This window comes from Zootoca vivipara, chromosome 7 (genome assembly GCF_963506605.1).
Source record: "Zootoca vivipara chromosome 7, rZooViv1.1, whole genome shotgun sequence".
Taxonomy (NCBI): domain Eukaryota; kingdom Metazoa; phylum Chordata; class Lepidosauria; order Squamata; family Lacertidae; genus Zootoca; species Zootoca vivipara.
The window spans coordinates 33,566,463-33,590,995 of NC_083282.1; the positions used below are offsets into that span (position 1 = coordinate 33,566,463).

At 43.1% G+C, this 24,533-nt stretch overlaps 1 protein-coding gene across 2 annotated transcripts in view; it reads left to right on the forward strand.

The window, feature by feature from the left end:
- The first annotated feature begins 2,544 nt into the window (after nucleotides 1-2,544).
- Nucleotides 2,545-24,533, forward strand: part of GNG12 (G protein subunit gamma 12) — a 41,665-nt gene continuing 19,676 nt past the window's right edge. Inside the window, exons 1-2 of one of the 2 annotated variants that reach the window (XM_035121633.2) lie at nucleotides 2,545-2,766; nucleotides 16,832-16,945. The gene's annotated coding sequence lies outside the window, so the exon portion shown is untranslated. Of the gene's footprint in view, nucleotides 2,767-2,795; nucleotides 3,148-16,831; nucleotides 16,946-24,533 lie in introns of those variants that run through there. The other variant, XM_035121634.2, reaches the window with a different exon arrangement.

Here is a 24,533-nt window from a genome sequence, read left to right on the forward strand (position 1 = left end):
TACAAATGTTACCATCTTAGGATTCATCATATACTCTTTTGTCTCTGCTGGCCTGTTGCTTGAGATCTCAGATTTGGCCATGGTGACACATGCCTGAGTGACATCCCAGTTGGACTAACATAATGCACTCTTCCTGGCTGCCTTTGAAAAGTGTTCAGAAGCTTCAGCTGGTCCTGATAGCTGACTGGGCCTGGTTACAGGGAGCATGTTACTCCTGTTAAAACTCTACTGGCTACAACAGGTCTATTTCCTGGCACAATTCAAAGCACTGGTTATGACATATAAAGCCCTATATGGCTTGGGTCCAGGTAATCCGAGCAATTTATCTCCCTTTATGAACCTTGCCCGGGTGCTAAAGATCCTTGGGTGAGCACCTTTCTTCCATCCCATCACCATCAGAGTCCCAGTTGGTGGTGTAACGAGAGAGCTTTTTCTGTGGCTGCTACCATATGATGGAACTGCCTCCAAGATTGGCTCCCCTTTTGTCTTCTTTCCACAGCTTCCTATATTGCAATAGGTGCAGACAATCTTTATTGAGCTGCTATCAGGGCAATCAGTACTTTAATGCTGCTTCTAAATGTATTAGATTGTATTTTAACTATTGTTTTGAACCAGCTTGTTTTTATTACTCTGTATTTTATACCAATGCTTTTAAAACGTTGTAAGTCACCTTGAATTCCAACCTGGGGGAAAGGTGGGATATAAATAGTTTAAATAAATAATATCAATTGAGAAAAGCATTTCACCTTTCCTCTTTAGTATGTCAGCATGACCAGATGGAAATAAATGGAGACAAACATGAAACATGTTCTGAGGAACTGTTCCATTATTATCATCTTCAACCATTTTGACTCACATTTAAGAGAGAGGTTTTGTCTTGAATCTACAGGACCCTGAACTCTTAATATACTACTCAGCTATAGTTCACAGCTAGTAAGTGTTCTGAGAACATAGGCAATAAAATGCCTGCTTGTTTGTTTTTAAGGCAAACACATTGCAAATAATATTCCGTAATATATTCAGCAGCAGATTATGTTTTCTGCTTTGTTCTTGAAGACGTTCAAATACATAATTAAGATTTTAACGTGATCTAGCCTAATGAATATGTCTCAGTTCAGTTATGCTAAGATTTTGAAGCTTCATGGCAGCTCCTTACCTTCCACTTGAGGTACATTTTTATTTATTATATACAGTTGTGGAAGTGGGATGACAGGGAAATGGGGGAGGCTCTTTTTGGACTAAATGAGACGGTATAAATTTAACAAGTACATATGTTTCCTATGTTTCTTGGTAAGACTTCCTTCCAAGTACAGTATTACCCGGTAGCTATGATAGGTAAATGGAACAATAAAAGGCAGTGGGGTGTTTGGTGGAATGAATAGATAGGGAAGGTTGTTGGCCTCAGGGTTTGCATGTGGGGTTCCTGGGGTTCTCTTTAGATAGCCTAAAGAGATCTTTGGCTATTAGGACTTTTCTGGTGTATGTCTAAGGACTGGATACAGTCAACATGCCAAAACCAGTGTAAGGCTTACCAGGAGCGAGCAGACTTCAGGCTGGTGGGAACTACTGTGTCTGTGTTTATAGAACCCTGAAGTCCACCAACAGGTGCAAAACATTATTATTTTATTTTTATAATCATTAATTTATTAATTGCCTTATACCTGTACACAATTGTCTCAAGGCAATTTTACGCATGTGAAATCCAGCACATGCTCAGCCCAAGAATTTCTTTTCAATACAAGAATGGAGCTCACACAGCTCCTTTACACAAATACTGCTTCCTAGTTTTACCCCAAATTTGAGAATAAACGCAGGAGAGGCCTGCGTTTCGCCTTGAAAAGAGAAGCCTGCTTGAGAGAAGGTATGATATGACATCTTCAAATATCTATCACATGGAAGATGGGAGCACGCTTGGTTTCTTCTGCACCTGAGGGCAGGACCCAAACCAACTGGCTTCAAGTTACAAGAAAGGAGATTCCAACTAACTTTTTGACAGCAAGAGCTGTTCCACAGTGGGATGGGCTCCCTCAGACCCGAAGGTTTTTAAGCAGAGGTTGGATGGCAGCCCCTATTTAGGGGAGTTTTTAAATGATCTTTTATTGTGTTTTCAACATTCTGTTGGGAGCCGTCCAGAGCTGCTTTGGCAACCCAGTCTGAGGGGCGGCATACAAATGATAAAAGTGTTGTTGTTGTTGTTGTTGTTGTTGTTGTTGTTGTTGTTGTTGTTGTTGTTGTTGTTGTCGTCGTCTTCCATGGATGCTTTAGTTGAGATTCCCGCGCTGCAGAGGGTTGGACTAGATGACCCTTCCAAGTCTACAATTCTGATCCCGGCGTTGGCCACGGGCGCAATCCTGTTCCCGCCTTAAAACGAAACTCTGCAGAGGCGCTTTAGGGCCGCGGGGTAACTCAGGGCTCCCGCCGCTCTCCAACCCCGCCGGGACGGAGGCGCCGCGGACCCTGCCCGGGAGAGAGGAGCCGAGCAAGGGAGGAAGGAGAGGGCGCTTCTTCCCGCCCCGGATCCGCTCCCCGCTGGCAGAGGCGCTGCTGGGCGGACGAGAGCAGCGCGCAGTCCTGGCCCAGGAAGGAGCCTCGTCCCTTCCCCGCCCGGGGCCAGGCGGAGCCAGCAGCGGAGGCAGCGGCAGCAGGAGGAGGAGGAGCAGCGGGTGAGAGGTCGGCCAGCTCCGGTCGCCCATAGAGACGGCGGAGTCCCGAGTTGCGAGGGCGGCGGCGGCGGCCGGAGAAGGGGCTGAGGCGGCGAGGTGCACGGTAAGGAGGGCAGGCGCGGAGCGGAGTCGTCGCCGCCGGAGGGAGCGGGAGAGAGGGAGGAGGGCCTCCCCGGGCCACAGGCAGCGCTGGTCTTTCCTGCTTCTTTCTCCGCCCGGGCGCTGTCCCCGCCTCCCGCCATTGCAGTCGCCGGGCCGAGGACTGCCCTCTCCGCGGCCACCCGCTGCCTTTCCTCGGCCGCCCGAGGCGCGCAGACCCGTCGTCGTCGGGAGCGGGAGAGCCTTGGGCTTGCTGCCCCTGCCGCCTCTTCCTGGCCGCGGTGCGGGGCGCGGAGCGAGGTGTGGCTGCCGCGCGCGGGCGGGCGCCTCTCGGGCTCGCTAGGCCACTGTTTCCACGCCACCAGCGACGGGTCGTGGAGAGAGGGTGGGTCGGTTCCTTTTTTTCGAAACGAGGTGTGCCAGGGAGTCCGCACCCGGAGGGTGGCTTGTGCCGTGTTAGAGAACATGGAGGGTGATTCTCTCTCTCTCTCTCTCTCTCTCTCTCTCTCTCTCTCTCTCTCTCTCTCTCTCTCTCTCTCTCTCTCTCTCTCTCTCTCTCTCTGTGTGTGTGTGTGTGTGTGTGTGTGTGTGTACGTCGGAAGAGTTTTCAGGCTGAAGGTCCGTCTTGTTTCCAAAGTGGCTTGTTTCCAAAATGGCTAGCCAGATGTTTCTGGGAAGCCCCCAAGCAAGGACCAGAGTGCTAGTAACTTGCCTGTAGATTCTGGTTGATTCTAGGGTGGTGCACAACACCACCACAATATCGATAAAGAATCGCATCAACATACCTATCACAACAGTAAAACTTGTTTCAGGACTTCTAAACCTGGAGCTCCCATTAGGTTTTATTAAAGCAGGGCAATGTGAGGTTGCTATCTGAGGTCCTTTGGGTTGCTGGATGGGTCTGTCTTCCAGAATTGCACAGAGGCCAAAGTAGACACAATGGACAGGTATAGACTAGTTCAGCCTTCTCCAACCTGGTGCCTTCCAGATGTTTTGGACTACAACTCCCATCAGCTGGAATAGAGTACCAGCAAAGCTTTGTTGAGTTCTCGCACCGTGTGCGTTATCTGATTTCATTGCTGAGTTTCAGTTACCAATGAGACCTCACAGTAGGGTCAGAAACAGTATCAGTGCCTCAAACAGCAGGCAAGCACTGCATACAAGGCTGCTATCCTATTATGCTGCAGATCGGCTTTTGCTTGATGATGGATAGTCGGCACTGATATATATTTATTGGCTAGAAGTTAATGTGGCTGGCTGTGATGTTTAATAAAATGGTGGTTCCCTACATAACCATACTGCATTGCTGGTGCTCCTTGCTTACTGGTGCTAATTATTCCCTTTTAGTTCTGTGGCTTCCTTAGTACAGTGTGGCTGCTCCTGGTTCCCAGCATGTCCAAAAGATGATGAATGGCGCTGGCATGGGCAGTGGTCAAAGATGATGGTAGCTGTCGCCCAATAACATCTGGAAGGCCAGCGGATCCCCACCGCTGCACCAAAGACACGTAGTCAGCATTTACCTAGTGGTGTTTGAACTCTGCATTCCCGTAAGAAACACGCCATTCTTCTGTTGGGAGTTTCAGAAGGGTAGAATTTGTAAACGAAAGCAAGAAATTAATGCAGAGTTGTGCAGAAGTGGCTCACCAGGTGGGGCAGAGCTGCTGGACTTTCCAGCATGTGGGTCGCTGTTGCTTACCAAGAGTGGTGGTGGGGGGGCAAAGTGGCAAAGAGGTTGGTGTGCCATGCCTGCCTCCCTCCCAGTAAGCAACAGCATCCAGCCTGCAGGGAAGCTAGTGCAGTAAAATGCAAGGAAAACAGAGCAACCTATGGGGTCTGTGGTGAGGATTTCCATATTCTCCTGCTCCTTGAAGCTGCTTGTGTTTAGTTTCTACCAAACTCCCATGCTTTTGTGAAGGAGAACCTGATAAAACCGCTCCCGTAAGTCATCCTGATGCTGTTGCAAGCAAAAGTAAAAGAGTGGTAGTTGTTCTAGCCTGAACGTAGTGTAACTATTGACTGTGAGCTGCTAGAACAATAATAAGCACCATATAGTTGGTGTCATCTGGCTATTAAGTGCACTTTTCTCCAGAAGGAAACAGCATGAAAGGGAAGTGCCCACAAAATGTTGCCTGGGCTTACTAACCAGCCCTACTTCATAGTTGCCACTGACTCTCTCCATCCCCTTAGCCTTCTGCATACCGTATGCACAGGGGTAGGCAACCTAAGGCCTGTGGGCCGGATCCAGCCCAATCACCTTCTCAATCCAGCCCACGGAGGGTCCTGGAATCGGTGTGTTTTTACATAAGTAGAATGTATCCTTTTAAAAAATATGCATCTCTGGGTTATTTGTGGGGCCTGCCTGGTGTTTTCACATGAGTAGAATGTGTGCTTTTATCGAAAATGCATCTCTGAGTTATTTGTGGGTCATAGGAATCCGTTCAAATTCTTTTTTTTTCAAAATATAGTCTGGCCCACCACATGGTCCGAGAGCTTGGGAAAGGAAGGGCATCTCATATCACACTGGGAGTGGACTTTAATCTTGCATTCAAAGTATGCTTCTGTTTGCTCCAAAGTTCAGTGCAGTGTGAAAGAAACACCCCTCCCTGACTGCAGTGTGTGTGTGTGTGTGTGTGTGTGTGTTGTCATGGGGGCGGGAGTGTCTCTTAACACTCCCCACAAGCACTGCACAGTGTGAAGGCCCCCTTCTTCCCTCTCAAGGTGAGAGAGGCAGGAGAGGGTTTCTCAGGTTGCACTGAGTAGGGGCCCTTGACCCAGCATAGCTGGCAGGTGGATTTATGGACGCCTACTGATCGGAAAGCCTAGTCACAAGAAAAATCTCACAGCAAGAACATAAGGGAGTTTATTTAACAAGTTCTGTCATGTTTAATGATAGTCTTGCTTGCTATGGAGGTGAAACATAAAGCTTACTCGATAGTGAAACCTTGCAGAGTAGGATTAAACTTTGCTTCTTCTTACACTTTAGCTGTTTCAGACCCAACATTTTTAATGCTGGAATCTTCTATTTTGTACACATTTGCTTCGTATACTTGTAATCTTCAACTCATTTTTACCTCTCTCTGCTTGAAAATGTCCCCTCCCCCCTTTAAAGCTTTCTCTCAGGCTGGGGAACCCTTTTCAGCCTGGGGGTCGCATCACTGCTAGCATCCTGTGGGCAGGATCAGAGACAAAGAAAAGTGAGCGGAGCAATAGGTGTGACTCTTACAGTAACCTGTATTTTTAGCTCCACATGCATTGTTTTTGTTCGTTATTTTGTTATGTATATTTTATACTGTAATCCTGAGATGACAGGCAGTGTAGAATTTTAATAAATATTAATAATAATATTTTTTCGATCCTCCAGTCAAGGAAGAGGCAGAATCACAGTTCAAGGACACATTTCAGTTGGCAAAAGCACTTGAGAGTGCAGAGCAGGGATGTTAAGGAGCAGGGTCCTGGGATAGGGGCCATGGACTGGGAAGAGTTTTGAGAGCCAAGTAGAGAAGCTGCAATATGGTTCTCCCCACCCAGGCCTGAGGTTCCCAATTGCTACTTAAAGCTGCAGCTTTTATACTTTTATTAACTGTTGTTAAAGCTCCAGAAACGGAAAGTACCAAATGAAGTTTGTCTCGGTTTTGGATAGCAAACTTTTGTGCCCTTAAACATAGTGAGATTCTGAATAAATGCCTGCCTCCGCTAGATAATAATGTTAAAATCATAACAAATTGTTCACAAAACAGTGAGCAAGTTCTCCAGAACTCTTTATCAGGCTAGTTCTTAAGCAAAGCAGAACGGGAGGGGGCGTGAAAAGAAACGAAACAGTACAAAAAAGTAGGGAGATGTTGAATCCATGAAGTCTGTGTTTAGAGACTCTCTTCCAAGATGGAGACTGCAGAATAAATTGCTGTCTGCTAGGTGCTGCAAGTATTGGGTTACATCTAGGGTTCTGTGATAAAGAAGCAATGGGTGATCCCCGTTTCTGAAAACATAAATCCTGGCAGTTATCCAGAACTGTATTGTGTCTTTAGAAACATGCACAAGTTCTTGGTTAGGAACAGAGTTAAATATGTTCCAGATAGAGGAAGAGCCATAGCTCAGTGGCCGTGCACATTTTTTTTATTTTCCATCAAGGCCATCAAGGCAGCTGACAAGATAACTCAATAAAAGAATAGAGCTGAAACTAAAGAAGACCACAGCGGGAGGGGGGGATCAGGAATGGTTATATACAACATTTGTTCCAATATCCCACCCAAAACAGCCATTTACTTTTCTAAAGTTTAGTTACAGTATATTATCAAGCAGTCATTGTATTTAAAAACAAACTGCAAAATATATAATAACTAAATCTTTGAACAGAGCAAATTAAACAAACCAAGGGAGTATGGTCTAATTGGAAAATTGTACTTAAAGCTGTAAAATAGGCACATACTACAAATTCAATAATAATAAATAACCAAATCAGTTACCCTACCATGTTAAGGGAAATTCATCGCAATACTAGACTTACATTTGTTCATAAGCAGGATGAGTCTCAGATGAGTCAGAGCAAAGCCTCTGATGTTAATCTGAGATCTGGGGTAAACTCTTAAGGTAGGTGTCCTAAAGATACATCAGCTCCGTGCAGAAAATCAGCACCAAGATACATTTTTCTGAATGTTTCAATATTTTACAGATTTATAAACCACTTCACATCTAGAAGCCATTGAAGCCATGTGCAATAAAATAAATGAGATTTGAAAATTACTGTATACAGTCCCTAAAAACAACAACACAGTTTCTACAATTGTGCAATTAATATTTCAATAAATGTCTATGCTGCAGTTCCAGGAAATTGCAGATATCAAAGTTGTTATATGCTGTCCACGATGAACCCCAGTTTATACTGTGACCACTGTGTTTTGAATCCATTGTACTTCATGAAAATTCTGCAAATGGCAGCTCCACATAAAAGTGTGTTATTGTACCCTAATCTGGATGATACTAAGACACGAATGACAGTGGCCAGGTCTGTTTTATTCAGAAAAGGCTATGGCTATTGTGCCCGTTAGGGCAGAGCATTCCAGCCCCTACTCCACTCCCCAAATTTGGGCTGTGGGGTGTTTGGATCGAGTAGAGATGCCCCTCCTTTACTTGGCACACCCAGGGACAGTGCCAGATTCAGGAGCAACCACAAACTATGTACCTGGTTTTAAAGAGAGTGTGCCATTCTTAGGCTCTGGTTTAAAGCGAAGCTGTACTCTAAGCAAATCTGTTGAAATAATCGACTAAAATTAATTGTTACTAATTTAAGTCTGTTTATTTCAGTGGGATTATTCTGAGTGTAATTTGGGGAGCTGCTGCTCGCTGGGGTACATAACACCTGGCTAGTTGGGCTAATGATCTGATTCTGCATAATTGGTATAAATCTCTGGAAGGCTTTTCTTTTTTCTTTTTTCAGGAACTTGTGATTCACAGAAGGAACATGAATAATAATAGTTCCTGTGGGTTGAGTGGGTGGAGGACAGAAGGGGAGAATTTGTTAAATTGGAGATTATTCTGTCGAAAAGTACCATTGTTACATGATGACTTTCGTAAAGCAATGACTGAATTGTTATCAGTGTTCTTGTTTGGACAAAAATAGTTTCGTAGGTTTGTGAAAATATTTACATGATAGTTTAGTTATGGGTGGCAAACCAGTGTTGCTCATTATCAGCACTGCTCCTTAATACTTATACAGCCACATTCTTAAGAGCATTAGGGACCTATTCTTCGCGTCTGTGAAGTAATTGCCTAGTTGTTTTTGTACACGATTCAAACATCTTCGCTCATGTCAGCGCTGGGAGAAAGCATTTTTTGTCTTATCTAACGTCTGATGCAGTAATTAGGGCTATGTTGGCTGTTTCATTACAGTCCAATCCTGAGCATGTTTACTCAGAAGTAAGTCCCAGTGAGGCTTACTTCCGGGAAAGTGTTTAGACTTGCCATCTGAAAGTAGTACTCATGCTAAGTTTTTCTCTATTATGATAACTAATTATACACTCAATATATTTCCCAAGCCTATTATTGCTTGCCTATTCTAGTCAGACTCTTGCTTACACACAAACTGGTATGCAGTTCAGTATCTGTGGCTGTGGCTGTGGGACACAGTAGTACATAATAATAATAATAATAATAATAATAATAATAATAATAATAATAATTTTTTATTATTATTTATACCCCGCCCATCTGGCTGGGTTTCCCCAGCCACTCTGGGCGGCTTACAACAGAAAAATGAAATAAAATAATCTATTAAACATTAAAAGCCTCCCTAAACAGGGCTGCCTTCAGATTTCTTCTAAAAATCTGGTACCGGTAGCTGTTTTTTTCTTTGACATCTGATGGGAGGGCGTTCCACAGGGCGGGCGCTACCACCGAGAAGGCACTCTGCCTGGTTCCCTGCAACTTGGCTTCTCGCAACGAGGGAACCGCCAGTATGAAGGACAGGGCTATTGAACAATTTTCAGTGGCTCATCCTACTTTAAGCTTACTACAATTTGTTTCCATGTCAGGAGGCTGCGGGTCCATGGCAATACACGCTGCACAAAATCAGCCGTCTTCAGCTTAACATGGGGCTTCTGTGTACTAAAGTTTGTCCTGTGTTCTTGAAAATTGTGGAATCAGTCAGTTAATTCATTTATGTTGCCCCCCATTGCTTGAGAACATCAGTAGCATTTTTGTCTGACTTCCAGACAGCAAAAAATAATTACAGCTCAATAAAATATATTATAGTGAAGAGAAGCATTTGAAGATAGCCCACCACCCAAGAATTTTAATTTTATTTGTCACATGGGTATTCTTCAGTTCCTCCAAAGGTAAGATTTTTGGGATCATGCTGTTTATATTTGCCCAACAACCCTGTGAAGTACAGTTGGGGAGAGGCAATAACTTGATCAGACTGTCCATTGCATTTTGTGGTTATACAGGGATTTGAATCCTGGTTTTCATCTTAAATCCAGCACTCCTTGAATGCCACATCACAAATCTTCACGCCACACTGTACTTAGGTTTCGAGATAGAGGCGCATCTCCAAGCTGAAAAGTCCGGGACTAAGACTAATAAAACTGCCATATACAGTCATACCTCGGTTTAAGTACGCTTCGGTTTGAGTACTTTCAGTTTAAGTACTCTGCGGACCCGTCTGGAACGGATTAATCCACCTTCCATTACTTTCAATGGGAAAGTTCACTTCAGGTTAAGTACACTTCAGGTTAAGTACAGACTTCCGGAACCAATTGTATACTTAAACTAAGGTACCACTGTATTGTGCTAGCACCCAGAAGGCAATGCTTGTTTTGGGATTTCTACTTTGGGTGCCACCATTACTGAGGAACATGCTCTTCTGCTTTTATGTTCCCATCTTCTAATGGTCTCATTATGCTTCACCTGTAGAATTTCATTATGTCTCTGGGACATGAAACTATGCAAAAGCCTCTCTCCTCTGGAAAAGCCTTGTAGATGTTGATCTGAACACGATACAGCTGCCTTGATGTGATGCTTACATGAGGATTATGTACCGGGAAGTCTTGTCCCAAGTGTTTAAATTTCAGCTGGGGTTCTGTAGAACAGAAATAGAACACGTAATATTTTTTGATTTGTGCCTGCTTTAATCAGATTCCTTTTTGGCAGTTTAAGAGTACAGTACTATATTTTGTTTTCCACATCTTACTTTCACTTTTAGCCATAAAAAAGCAAGTAGTTACAGTTGCTCTTTTTTTCCTCGTTCCTGTTCTTGCTGTGTTAGAGATTTAGGCACTGGTAAAAGTTTATGCTTTCAATGTAGGTCTGGAAGAAGCAAGTATCGTTTTGATCTTGTGTTAGCAGTCAGAAAATAAACAAGTGGCTGAACATTGTATTCCAAGGCTCAAAAGACAGGTAGAGTCAGTTAATGTGCTTAACTGTTCTCCCAATTCATGATGCACCCTTGCCAAACCAGAGTTGCAACAAAAAAGACTATGGATAATCTTGCATTCCTAATTGGTAGTATGAATGTTTTTGTATCCAAACAGATACATATTGTGCCTATAACTTCCTTTTCCTTAGATCCCATTCCACCTCACCTGGAGGAATAATAGGATGCATTGTATGTAGGCAAATAAACTAAATGAGCCACTGACAAACTTGGATGTAGAAATATCCAGGCTCAGAGCCATGCATAGTCATTAACGTACCTTTGTGTTCTTGGTCAAGTCACTTAAAGTTCAGATAGGCAGAAAAATAGTGGTAAGTTGGGTAAAGATAGGCTTGAATGTATTCAACAAAGTTCATGTATACAGGGTGCAGATCAGTCTAAACCCATTATCCCTAATAAGGTAAAAGGTAAAGGACCCCTGGACAGTTAAGTCCAGTCAAAGGCAACTATGGGGTGCGGTGCTCATCTTGGTTTTCAGGCTGAGGGAGCCGGCGTTTGTCCACAGTCAGCTTTCTGGGTCATGTGGCCAGCTTGACTAAGCTGCTACTGGTGCGCAGAGGACCGTGACGAGTGCCAGAGCACACGGAAACACCGTTTACCTTCCCACTGCTGTGGTACCTATTTATCTTTTACCTTTACCTTTTTACCTTACCTATTTATCTACTTGCACTGGTATGCTTTCGAACTGCTAGGTTGGCAAAAGCTGGGACAGAGCAACGGGAGCTCACCCCATTGTGCAGATTCGAACTGCCAGCCTTCCGATCGGCAAGGCCAAGAGGCTCAGTGGTTTAGACCACAGCACCACCAGCGTATCCCTACCGTAATACAGTATACAGTGGCACCTTTAGTTTCATGCAGCTGTGGGTTACGCACATGGCAAACCTGGAAGTATTTTTCCGGGTTTCGCCACATGCGCAGAAGCACTCTATCACGCCGTGCACATGTGCAGAACACGCACTTCTGGTTGCGAAAACGTCAGGATCCAACCGGAGCTCCGGAACGGATCCTGTCCACAACTGGAGGTACCACTGTACTAACTTTGCACATTCAGATATTTTTATGTTATTAATTTAGAAGGACTGCACTGTGGTTTGTTTGTTGTTGTTTTTAGGGAATGTTTGTTCGAATCAGTTCCAGGTCTGTGTTTGAAATTAGGGGGAATACTGGAAAATCAAAAGAAGTGTTTGCATGAATATTGATGATAGCATCTTGAACTGTATTCAATAATTGCTTCACATTCCTACACCCAGTAGATATTATTCAAAAGGTAAATGTGAGGCTTACATTTTTAACAGTATATTCCTAAGGAAATAATATATTCTGCATTTTTAAATCTAAATTGTATGAAACATTGATAATGTTGCTGTAGGAATAAATCACACATTGGCAATGAGATGCATTAGCTGATCTCTTATTAGTCTATTCCATTATAGCATATGAATGTATTTGTCCTCATTATTCTACAAAATAACTTGAGTACCATTGTTCATGAGAGAGAGCTTTTCCATTCCCTCATTTCTGCCCTAGTTTAACTTAATTACATATCCACTTTTCTGTTGTAATATATTTTTGACCTAACTGTATTCTTTTTAGTAATGGTATGGGAACACAAACACTTTTGGGGTTTTAAAGCTTGTATACTTTTCTTCTATCTCTATTCCTTTAATGTGACTTCATGAGAAGTATTTATAATGCATTATGATAGCGTGTAAGGTTAACAATAATACCCTGTTTCTCATATTTTAAGGCATCCCCATAAAATAAGCCATAGCAGGATTTTTAAGCATTCAAGGAATATAAGCCATACCCCGAAAATAAGACATAGTGATAGGAGCAGCAGCAATGCCGGCCGCGGCAGGAGGAGGAGGAAAAAAATAAGACATCCCTTGAAAATAAGCCATAGTGTGTTTTTTTGAGGAAAAAATAAATATAAGACGTGTCTTATAATATGAGAAACACGGTACATGTTTTCTTGCCCTTTGACATTTTAAAATGGATGTTGTCAGTCTTTCCTGGCTCAAAGGCTCTAGAACTGTAAAACACTTTAATGAGCAATAATAAGCAAAGGTAGTCATGTTGGTCCTTAAGAGTTGGCCCCAGATTGTTGGCCCTAGGCCTGTAAAAGATTTAGCCATCACTGTCTTAAACAAAATGCAGAGGTTACTGGCATAGGCAGAGAGCAGAGAATTTAGCAAAATCAGGGATTACCTTTGGTGGATGGTGTTCTAGGTACTAATTTTAATTTTAAAATAATTTTAATATTAACTTTGGATGGTTGCCAAGTGCACCACCCAAAATTACCGTAATCGCTTACCTTGGTAAATGAAAGACTCTCATGTTTCTCTTTATTTCTGTTGTCTGTGTAGCTCAGGAACTAGTGTGTTTCATTTAAGTTTGAGATATCACAATGTACTTAAAATGAGTAATTAAAATATAATTTGTCCTAACAGCAGCCCAGTGATCAGCATTATTTGTATGGTGTGTATCCTCGGTGTGTAACCTGATACCTGTAACCTGGTAACTGGAAGGGACTCATCCAGCCTGCAATCTCCATCACGAAGTCATCCTGACCTCATGGCTACAACATCAACCTAATATTTGCACTTTAAAAAATTATCCTCATCTCCCTTGCCCCCTGTTTTGTCGTTGTGTCTTGCTTGATTAAGAGCTCTAGAGAACTCTAAAGCTTGCCACTCTTTTGTGCATTATTTGGCTAGTCCCAATAATTGTATTGCAATGATTCTTCAACACCAACTTTGTTGGACTGGTCATGTTGTTTGGATGCCTGATTATTGTCTTCCAAAACAACTACTCTATTCCCAACTTAAGAAAGGAAAACGAAATACTGGAGAACAACAAAAGAGGTTTAAAGACATTCTCCAGGCAAATCTAAAAAAATGCAGTATAAGCACCAATAATAGGAAACACTGGCCTGCAACTGTTCCAGTTGAAGAATAGCCTCTACCAAAGGCATTGTGGGTTTTGAAGAAGCACGAATTCAGGACGAAACGGAGAAACGAGCTAAGAGGAAGGCACATTTGGCAAATTCTCACCGTGATCAACTCCCGCCCAGAAATCCAGAATCTGTGGAAGGATGTGTGGATCCCAGATCCCAGAAACTATGGATGTGTGGAAACCCAGAAACTGTGGAAGGATGTGTGGATCCAGAATTGGCCTCCACAGTCATTTATGGACACACCACTAAGACTGTGTTCATTGAAGAGAATCTTACTCAGCCATGAGTGATCGCACACACACACACAGAGAGAGAGAGAGAGAGAGAGAGAGAGAGAGAGAGAAGAAGAAGAAGAAGAAGAAGAAGAAGAAGAAGAAGAAGAAGAAGAAGAAGAAGAAGAAGAAGAAGAAGAAGAAGAAGAAGAGATTGCCCAACTAGATTTTGGAGATTAATGGTCGAAGCATTCTCAAAAGTCAGATAGAATTAAGTTCAATTTAAAGTTCCAAAAAGCCTTTGATCCACAAAATAATTTGTTTCATGCCAGTACTGGTGACTAGTAACCTATTCTGGGAATACCGGTAATCCCCGCTGTAGGAGTTCCATTCATTAAAATGGCTGCACTTGCAGTAGGGGGAAGTAAATCAAGAAGTCTCCTTCGGCAGTATTTGCTCCAAGTAAAGCAGGAATTACCAGTTTAATCTGAGTTGTGGTCTGTGATGAGACTGTTAGTTCATCTACCACTTATAACAATTACAATTATAAAGATCTGTTTTAATGTTGCTGTTGTTTCTTGCTCCCACTCTGCTGTTTTTAGTATTTTTTAAAAATATCCTTGATTGTTTTAATTGTAAGACACCCTGCACATGGTGAAACTGAATGATGGGGTATAATACGCTTTCATTAAACAACTGGACAGTGGGAGATTCAGCCAATGCATCTACTGTTTGGGTATTAGATATACCTGTATATTTAAATGATACTGAGGCAACCTCAAAATCCTTACCTTGCCAAGTTTTTTACCCTGATAGGATATGTTTAGTTTTCTGGGTTCCAGTGCTTGCGAATTTTAATTCTTAACATTGGCTAATGTCTATAAATTATATATCTGGGGGGGGGGGATATATGAAACTGCCTCCAATTGAGTCAGACCACTGGTCCATCTACTAGCCTGAATCTCTGACTGGTGAAGAGTCTCCAGAGTACCAGATGGGAGTCTTTCCCAGCTCTGATGCCTTAGATCATTTTAGCTGCTGTGCCCTGGGATTCAGCCAGGGACATTTTGCATATGAGGCCCTTACTCCATCACTGAGCAATGGGCCCTCTTTCTCCTTCTTTGTGTTTAAAAATATAAATTCTGAATGCAAAATTCCAAAGCTTGCATTAACGGAATGTAAGTAGAATTGAGAAGGAAACAAGATAGAAGATAACCTGAGAAATCAGATGAACCAAAACCTGGACTTCAAAGATCATTAAGAATTTCATTCTTACATTGGTGGTGTATACTGCTTGTATGTTAAGATTCATAGGCAGTTTATGGCATGGTGCCCTCCAGATGCTGAACTACAGCTCTTGTCAATCCTGATTATTTGACAGAGCCCTGGATGCTGCATTTGACTGGGGTATTGTGATTGGCACCTGTTTGTAAGAGTGGCCTCCCATTCAGCAAGGAAACTGCATGGGTTTGGCGTCTAGCTTGATCCTGAGGGCCATGTTTTAGTTTACAGTATGTGCTGGGCTTTTAGTTTATCTTAAGTTAAACATACGTCCTGGGACATAATTAAACACCAGGAAGAAAAATATCACATTTTCCAAACTTCATTGTTTCTGCTTTCTCATTCCCATGACTACCTTTATGATTTTTTGAATACTTTTTCTTGTATACTTTATCTGTCTTGGTCAAAACAGTATCCATTAATTAATGAGACCTGCTCTAAACTGTGGAAGTAGGGCTTTGGCTTTGCCAGGTGCTCTTGAGAGTAAACTAAATCCAATGTTTCCTCTGAATCTTGTGGGTGGGTAAGAATCTGGGATCATCCACTCAGCTCCAAAATTGGAAGGGAGTCGGAGGCTCATCATACTTGCCAGGGACCATGTGACTTCTTCCTATGACGAGTGTGGCTTGCAAAATTGTGGACGTTGGTTACTGCTTGTGGTTACTGTAGTTCAGAGAAAGTTAAAATTTTGAGCCCTGGATTTGGACAATATGCTAAGTCAGTTTCTGGCTTATCTCAGTAAAGCAAAGCAGCAAACTAACCAGGGAGGAGCAAAACAGCCACAATCTCCTTCCCAGGAGCCTGCAGGTTCTCACTAAACCATCATTTGGCTTATCGCAATGTGTGAACCAGAACTCTTGTTCTCTGGCTCCTGGTACAAAAGTGCTGGGTGTGCTGACATGCTGAAGCTGTGAGGATTTCTAGCAGCAGAAAGAGTTAAGATTGCAGTTATTTCTAGGAAGATAAATATTTGGGGATCTGGAGAAAGAAACATGGGATTTGGGGTATTTTGAAACCAGTTGTGTGGGTTACAAAGATCATGTATAAAACTAGTGAATGGAACACATCTTCTTCTTTTTTAATTTTTTTTATAATCTTTATTGAGAAAGGTTTAAAAAAGATATATCAGATCTTCTACATCAGAACACATCTTCATTATTCTGCTGCAGACACTTTCTTTTTGCCTGTATCTGCCTTAAACATTCTGTTCATTTGGAGTTAACTAAGGCTGCTTTTCTGATATTGGGTGGAATTCAATGTCACACTCTTCCATTCGTTCTGCCTGTGCAAGCATTATAGCTTGCTAGATGCAGCAATTCCCCTTTCCCCTGTGCAATGTTATGGGTCATGTCCCAACCCTTCCAGAGCCAATTTTGGAGGGGAGGGGAGGAAAGGAAAGCCCCATTGTGCTTGCAGAAGTCCTTGCACAAGATTTCTGTTGACAGGACTGGTTAGCTGAATCCCACCCTTTCCTTTGTTTAACTTTGTGTTAGGGTGGCAGTTCATAACCCCCCCCCCTTTTTTAAAGCACCAGGTCTTTTCATCAGGCCATCATGTTCAGCGCTAATAATATTGGTAAATTTGTACATCCTAAGAAGTAATTTTATACTGTTGCAGTAGGAAAACACTCTCTCTCCTTTCCAGATGCTACTGTCTTCTTTTCTCATCATTCCACTTAATATCTGTTTTCCAGATTTTTCCAAAGGCCAAGTGCAAGATTTGTCGCAGAGCAAGAATCGGAAGCTAATTACCTGATTCCTAGTTGGTGCTTTAATAGCCAGACTGTTCCTGTCATTCACACTAGAAGGTAAATATTATACCACAGCAGAAACCTTATTTTTGAATCCAGATGTTCCTTGTATCTTTATAGATAAATAATTGAAAATTATTTAAATTCAGAGATGAGGTTTATAGTGCCACCTGGAGGTTTCACAAGCAAATCTTCCATAGAAATCTTAAGTGCAATTCTATGATGAATTCTAAATTTGCCTTTAACTAATACCATACTAGCCTAGGGCTTGCTGATCAGAAGGTCGGTGGTTTGAATCCCCGTGAGCTCCCGTTGCTTGGTCCCTGCTCCTGCCAAGCTAGCAGTTCGAAAGCACATCAAAGTGCAAGTAGATAAATAGGTACCGCTCCAGCGGGGAGGTAAAAGGCGTTTCCGTGTGCTGCTCTGGTTCGCCAGAAGCGGCTTAGTCATGGTGGCCACATGTATGCCGGCTCCCTCAGCCAGTAAAGCGAGATGAGTGCCGCAACTCCAGAGTCATCCGCGACTGGTCAGGGGTCCCTTTACCTTTACCTTTACTTTGCACAGTACTACGTACAAATAGTACAGCCCTGTTTTTAATGTGAAAATTTTAATTTTTGTTGGAAGCCGCCCAGAGTGGTGGGGAAACCCAGCCAGATGTGTGGGGTACAAATAATAAATTATATCATTATTATTAATTATTAATTATTAATTATTATTATTATTTTATTATATAGAATATGTGCCCACGCTCTTGCCCCTTGACTAAAGTTTAAATTAACTTTTCACCTGTTTCAGAAGACAAAGAAAATGTTTTGTTGCTCAGTTTTCACTTTACAACTGCAGACAGGACAGTAATATTTAATTCGGATAGTGCCTACTCCCGACAAGATTGAGCCCATAGGGTGGTTGGGAGAAAGTAGAACTAGCAATTAGTCTTTCGCTGATGGCAATAAGTAATCAGAGCCTTTGCGGAGGCTGCATATCGCACCAAAGCTGAATGGTCAGACATCCTCCAGAACCTTTGACAATTCTTAGAGACCAAACAACCTGTCCTGATGGGTTCCTAGATCCAGACACTTACATACTCGGTCTGTTATGTTCACTATGTATCCTAGGGTCAATCTCCTTCCTGAGGGGTGGAAAGCTGTAAATGGGCAATCTCTAATAATTTCATGCTATGTGTGTTGGGAAGCAGGCATTGCAGCAAGTTACACTCTTGGTAGCAAGAGCTCCGGGGTACCAGGGGTTACTATCTCCACCAGGTCAAGCTCAGGAGGTGTGTCATTGGTCCTTCGGACATAGCTGGCCTCTCTCACTGTGTGTCAGTACTTGGGTTGCTGCTTGTAGTTGGGTTCATGAAAGATCACAGAGCTCCTCTGCTTGTCCCCTATTCTGTTGGCAATCTGCTCTGTGAGTTCTGAATTAAGCCTAGGGGGGTTCCCCTCTCCCTTCAATAATTTACGTTATGTTTATCCATCAAATAATTTATTATCTGTGCAGTGGATAAATACCGATTTTTAAATGTGTTTGACTTTTTCAACGCACAATTTCAGCTCTTATTTTATTCTCATCTGTTCTAGTTTAATGTAAAATGGAATTAATTTTCTGTTCATTGTCAACTCTGCTGAATTGGCTCTCCCATTTGTCCACTAGAGGTCAGTCCTCTGCTGATACAGTACCAAATCAACCATTAAACAGTTCTGCAACCAGAATTAGACTAACTTGAGGCTAGAGTCCAACTTAATGCAGAGGAAGTTGGCTGCATAATCATACGCCAGAACAGAAGAGTACATAGATTTTGCCACTAAGACTCCTGGGCAGGAATTATAATACAGTACATACTGTATTCTGATTAAAACCCTTTCCTGCAAATTATATATATATATATATATTTATTATGATAACATTTTTATTCATATAAAATATAACTTGAAATCCTGTTTATCATTTCATCATCTGAAATGTGATCATTAGTCTGAAATCGGTGCTTTTTAAAAAAAAATCTGATGAAGAGGATTATAGTTCATGAAGGATTTGTGGAGTTGGCATAGAATAATATTGGGGCTGCCAGTCCCAAAAGTTTGAAAATCATAAGATAGCCTTTAGAAGATATATTTTTTTAGTCTGACTCAGATTGTTGTTATATTATGTATTTTAGTTTTGAGCCTTTCTCGTATATATTAATTGCTTTTTCTACACTCCAATTGTTTCATTCAATATAGAATTTTTCAGTGTACAGGTAGAAATTTGATGGTTTTAAAAAATAACTTGGCTGATATGCTTTGGCTACCAGGGAGTTTGTAACAACTGCTGTAAACAAAGCTTTCTCTTTTATAATCTACCCACAAAGGTTTGAGAACCAGTATAGACTATAACTACACATAGCTCCAGAGATGTTAGGTGCAATCTTTATTTCAAAGCATAGAAGACACAAATTATACCTTTAAGTGTACCAGCACACCTTGTTCTAGGAGTGTATGGGGTTTTTTGCAGAATGCAAGACCCAGATTTTTTCTGCTTGGCCATTATAGTTTATCATTTTAAAGTCAAGAGAGTTTGTACAAATAACCAAACTGAAAAACTCTGGACTTTGCACTCGTTGTTCTGGGAATGAGACAGAATGTTTCATGGTATTTCTTGACATCTTGAATAAATGAATGATCCCCACCAAGGAAAAGGAAGGGTGAGCTTTCGAAAGCTTATTAGCGCAATTACCTTTGACTCATAGGTATAATAAGTATCATTCCTTGTTACGGAAAGGTCAGGTGGAATTGCATTGGATGGCTTGCTTTCTAGCCTGTATGTCCATTGGGGAACTACAGAATGCTTGATGCTGAGTCACACCATTAGGTTGAGGGATCACTACCTGTCCACGGAGGGGGTGTCTATATGTAAAAGATTTGAGAATTTTAAAAATCCAACCTAAAAGAGAAATGGACAAATTCATGGAGATTAAGGCTACCAATGGCTCCTAGTCATGATGGGTATGTTACACCAACAATATATGCCTCTGAATACCAGTGGCTGAAAATCACAACTGAAGAGGGTATAGTTGTACTCAGGTTTTGCTTGTGGGTTTATGGGCATCTGGTTGGCCACTGTGAGAACAGGATGCTGGATCGTATGGGCCTTCGGTCTGATCCAGCAGCGCTCTTCTTACGTTTTTATGCTCTTACCCTTCACGTGCAGAGAACCAGCTTTTTCTCAGGGCAGACATTTCCCCAGTATTCTTCCTTTGACTAGTACTTCCCTTAGGGGATCTCAATGGAATAAACAAGATAGACTTATAACAAGTTTGTCAAGTTCCACAATTTACAGACCTTTCCGAAAGCAACACATGGGAGTTTAATTTGTGTTGCTGGCCATTCAGTATTGTGCCACATCAGTTTTCTCTAATAATTATTTGATGAGACATGAGTCTCATTTAAGTTTAAAATGGCAAAATGTCATATGGAGCCTCACAGGGTTGGGGCTCGAACCTTTTGATTCAGGGTGGTATAGCCTAGCTGCTCATTGGACAAAGTTTTCTAGAAGTTTTTACATAAGGGAGAGAGGCTGCTGGTCAACTGGCCAGATGTCCAGGGAATGACATGATCACTTTCTGGTGCAACTGGACTTCTCCGCAACCCTTTCCCTCTGCAGGGAGGTGGGACCGATTCGGATGGTCCGCCCCCGCTACTTAATGGATCCAATTGGCTTCCAAAGAGTGGTAGGGGATGTTTTATCCCATGTCGATGGCCTTTCAGCTGATTCCCTGGTGGCCCGCTGGAATGCGGAGTTAACCAGCGCTATTGACTGTCTGGCTCCGAAGCGCCCTCTCAGATTGCATGGAGCCCGGACAGCCCCGTGGTTTTCCCCGGCGCTGAGGGCAATGAAACAGTCGTTGAGACGGCTAGAGCGCCGGTGGCGGAAAACTCATTTTGAATCAGACCGGACACGGGCTAGAGCTCAACTTCGAGCCTACCAAGTGGCAATGGCGACGGCGAAGAGGACCTTCTTCACTGTCTCCATCGCATCTGCAGAAAACAGCAGCAGGAGACTCTTCCAGGTGGTTCGCAATTTAGCGGAACCACCTGCTCCATCCGGGCCCAGTACGGGCCACATGATCTCCTGCAATGATTTTGCAAAGTTTTTTGCAGATAAAGTCGCTCAGATTCGGGAAGAGGTAGACTCCACCGTGGGAGCAGGGCCGGGGCGGGGGAGTGCTAGAGTCCTGTCTAGTCAAGTTTTGTGGGATCAATTTCAATCTGTTACCTCCGAGGATGTGGACAGGCTGCTTAGACGAATGAAACCAACCACCTGTCTCCTTGATCCTTGCCCATCCTGGCTTATAAAAGCTAGCCAGGAAGGGCTGGGCGATGGGCTTCGCGGGTTGGTAAATGCTTCTCTCCATGAGGGAGCCTTCCCAGACCCGCTGAAAGAGGCGGTTATTAAACCGCTTCTTAAAAAACCATCTTTAGATCCGGCCAATATGGCCAACTATCGCCCAGTCTCAAATCTTCCATTCTTGGGCAAGGTGATTGAGCGAGTGGTTGCGGAACAACTCCAGGCACGCCTGGAAGAAGCGGACCATTTGGATCCCTTCCAGTCAGGATTCAGGCCTCATCATGGGACTGAAACTGCCTTGGTCGCACTGGTCGATGATCTCCGGCGGGCTAGGGACAAAGGTAAGAGCTGTTTCCTTGTTCTGCTGGATCTCTCAGCGGCTTTTGACACCATCGACCATAACATCCTTCTGGACCGTCTAGAGGGCTTGGGAGCTGGGGGCACTGTCATGCAGTGGTTCCGCTCCTTCCTCCTGGGCCGTGTTCAGAAAGTGGTGGGGGGGGATGAGTGTTCAGACCCCTGGGCGCTCACTTGTGGGGTGCCTCAGGGTTCTGTCCTCTCCCCCATGCTTTTTAACATCTATATGCAGCCACTGGGAGAGATCATCAGGGGGTTTGGGCTGGGTGTCCATCAGTATGCTGATGATACCCAGCTCTACCTCTCTTTTAAATCAGAACCAGTGAAGGCGGTGAAGGTCCTGTGTGAGTGCTTGGAGGCGGTTGGAGGATGGATGGCGGCTAACAGATTGAGATTGAATCCTGACAAGACAGAAGTACTGTTTGTGGGGGACAGGAGGCGGGCGGGTGTGGAGGACTCCCTGGTCCTGAATGGGGTAACTGTGCCCCTGAAAGACCAGGTGCGCAGCCTGGGAGTCATTTTAGACTCACAGCTGTCCATGGAGGCACAGGTCAACTCCGTGTCCAGGGCAGCTGTTTATCAGCTCCATCTGGTACGCAGGCTGAGTCCCTACCTGCCCACTGACTGTCTCTCCAGAGTGGTGCATGCTCTAGTTATCTCTCGCTTGGACTACTGCAATGCGCTCTACGTGGGGCTACCTTTGAAGGTGACCCGGAAACTACAACTAATCCAGAATGCGGCAGCTAGACTGGTGACTGGGAGCGGCCGCCGAGATCACATAACACCGGTCCTAAAAGACCTACATTGGCTCCCAGTACGTTTCCGAGCACAATTCAAAGTGTTGGTGTTGACCTTTAAAGCCCTAAACGGCCTCGGTCCGGTATACCTGAAGGAGCGTCTCCACCCCCATCGTTCTGCCCGGACACTGAGGTCCAGCTCCGAGGGCCTTCTGGCGGTTCCCTCATTACGAGAAGCCAAGTTACAGGGAACCAGGCAGAGGGCCTTCTCGGTAGTGGCACCCACCCTGTGGAATGCCCTCCCACTAGAGGTCAAAGAGAACAATTACCAGACCTTTAGAAGGCATCTCAAGGCAGCCCTGTTTAGGGAAGCTTTTAATGTTTGATGGATTTCTGTATTTTAGAATTTCTGTTTTTTTTTGGAAGCCGCCCAGAGTGGCTGGGGGAACCCGGCCAGATGGGCGGGGTATAAATAATAAATTATTATTATTATTATTATTATGACAAGATTATTCCCCGCAGAGAATTTTCCTGGAGTGCCTGTCTTTGTCCTGTTGCCTGAGCTCCTTAATCCTAATCTCTCTGCATGCCATTTTTGGTATTCCCAAATTCAGTTTTAACCAGCTCATATAAAATCCACCCATTAATGGAGCTTCACAACTAATAATAGAAGGAGCAGCCAGTCCCCTATTATCTGATAAATTCCCTTGGCCTCCCTCTGTAGTGATAGCAGCGCTTAGAAGGGAGCCAGACCAGAGAAAACTACATATACAATCTGCCACGGCTTGGTGCAGTATTATAGTTTCGTAGCTAAAGGGCGTTTGTGCATTGCAACCAGTGAGACAAGCAGCAAACTGTAAAAATCCTGGGATTTTGCAAAATGTATTTTTGATGAGGAGATGACACCCTGTGACGCGTGACACATTTCCCTCTATTAACCAACATTGTGTAAAATAAAAATTTTGAAACCTGAACTTTCCACCTAACACTAAATCATGGATTGTGGATGACAAGACTAGTAAGTATGAACAGGAAATGGTTGCGAAATCACTATGCAAGTAGCAATGAACGAAACTTGTAACATGTAAAAAAAAAAGTTTCATGTAAAGATTGTCAGAGGGACCTTCAAAAGAGCACATTACTAAAACGGCTTTCACAAATACTTAGAAAGTAGTAGAAATTTTACTATTTCTAATAGGAGGCAAACGTACAGATCAAATCTGCTCCTTAAATAGAGTTTTTGGAAAGTACGTACCTCTACTTACGAATTTAATGTGTTCCGAACACACATTTGTAAGTCGAAAAAAATTGTAAGTCGAATCCCATAGGAATGCATTGGGAGGAAAAATTCATAAATAGAAGCAACCCTATCTAAAAATTCGTAAGTAGAAAAAATCCTATCTAAACAGCATCCAAGATGGCGGAGAAACATTCGTAAGTAGAGTTATTTGTAAGTAGAGGTACCACTGTACTGGTAACTAAACTCAGAATCTCCTTACCTTTTACCTTTACCTTAATGTCTTGGAACACCTTAAGAATGAAAACTGCCGATCTTACATGGTAATAACAACAACTGCTAAAGCAGACTGAACTAGATTCCATTCCTTTCTGTTATTGTCAGCAGAACTGTTTACCTGATCGAGAAGTTTAGTAACAGCACTGCACAGGTGTCTGCATTTATAACTGGAAGGCCGCAAGACGCCACTGAAGGAATTAGTTTGCCTGCAGAACATTTATGGGGAAAGAATGAGACAACAAGAGTTGAGTCTAAACTAGAAATCTTGTGCGGCTTGCCTTTCCCTCCCCCCCCCTTTAAAAAATGCACTCTTAAACTTACCCTGCATGCCAGTTTGTGATTAAGCCGTCTTAATTGTGCAGGGGAAATTCTCTTTTTCCATTCTTACTTTATACAGTATACTGTGAATTGGAGACCTAGACTAGTTTGTGATCACTTACTGGAGTATTTCCTGTCCTTCTGGTTAAAAGGGAAATACAGTGGTTCCTCTGTTTTCAAACATAATCCATTCTGGAAGGCCATTCGACTTCTGAAACATTCGAAAACCGAAGCATTTGCTTTTGGAAGCATTTGCCGTACTTCCGGAAAACTCAATACATAAGCCGAAAAGTATTCGAAAACCGAAGCAGTTATGAACTTAAGTTAGTTGTGATTATTTACTTCAGTGGGTCTGAGTACCGGTAGGTCTAGCATCAAATACCACCCTATA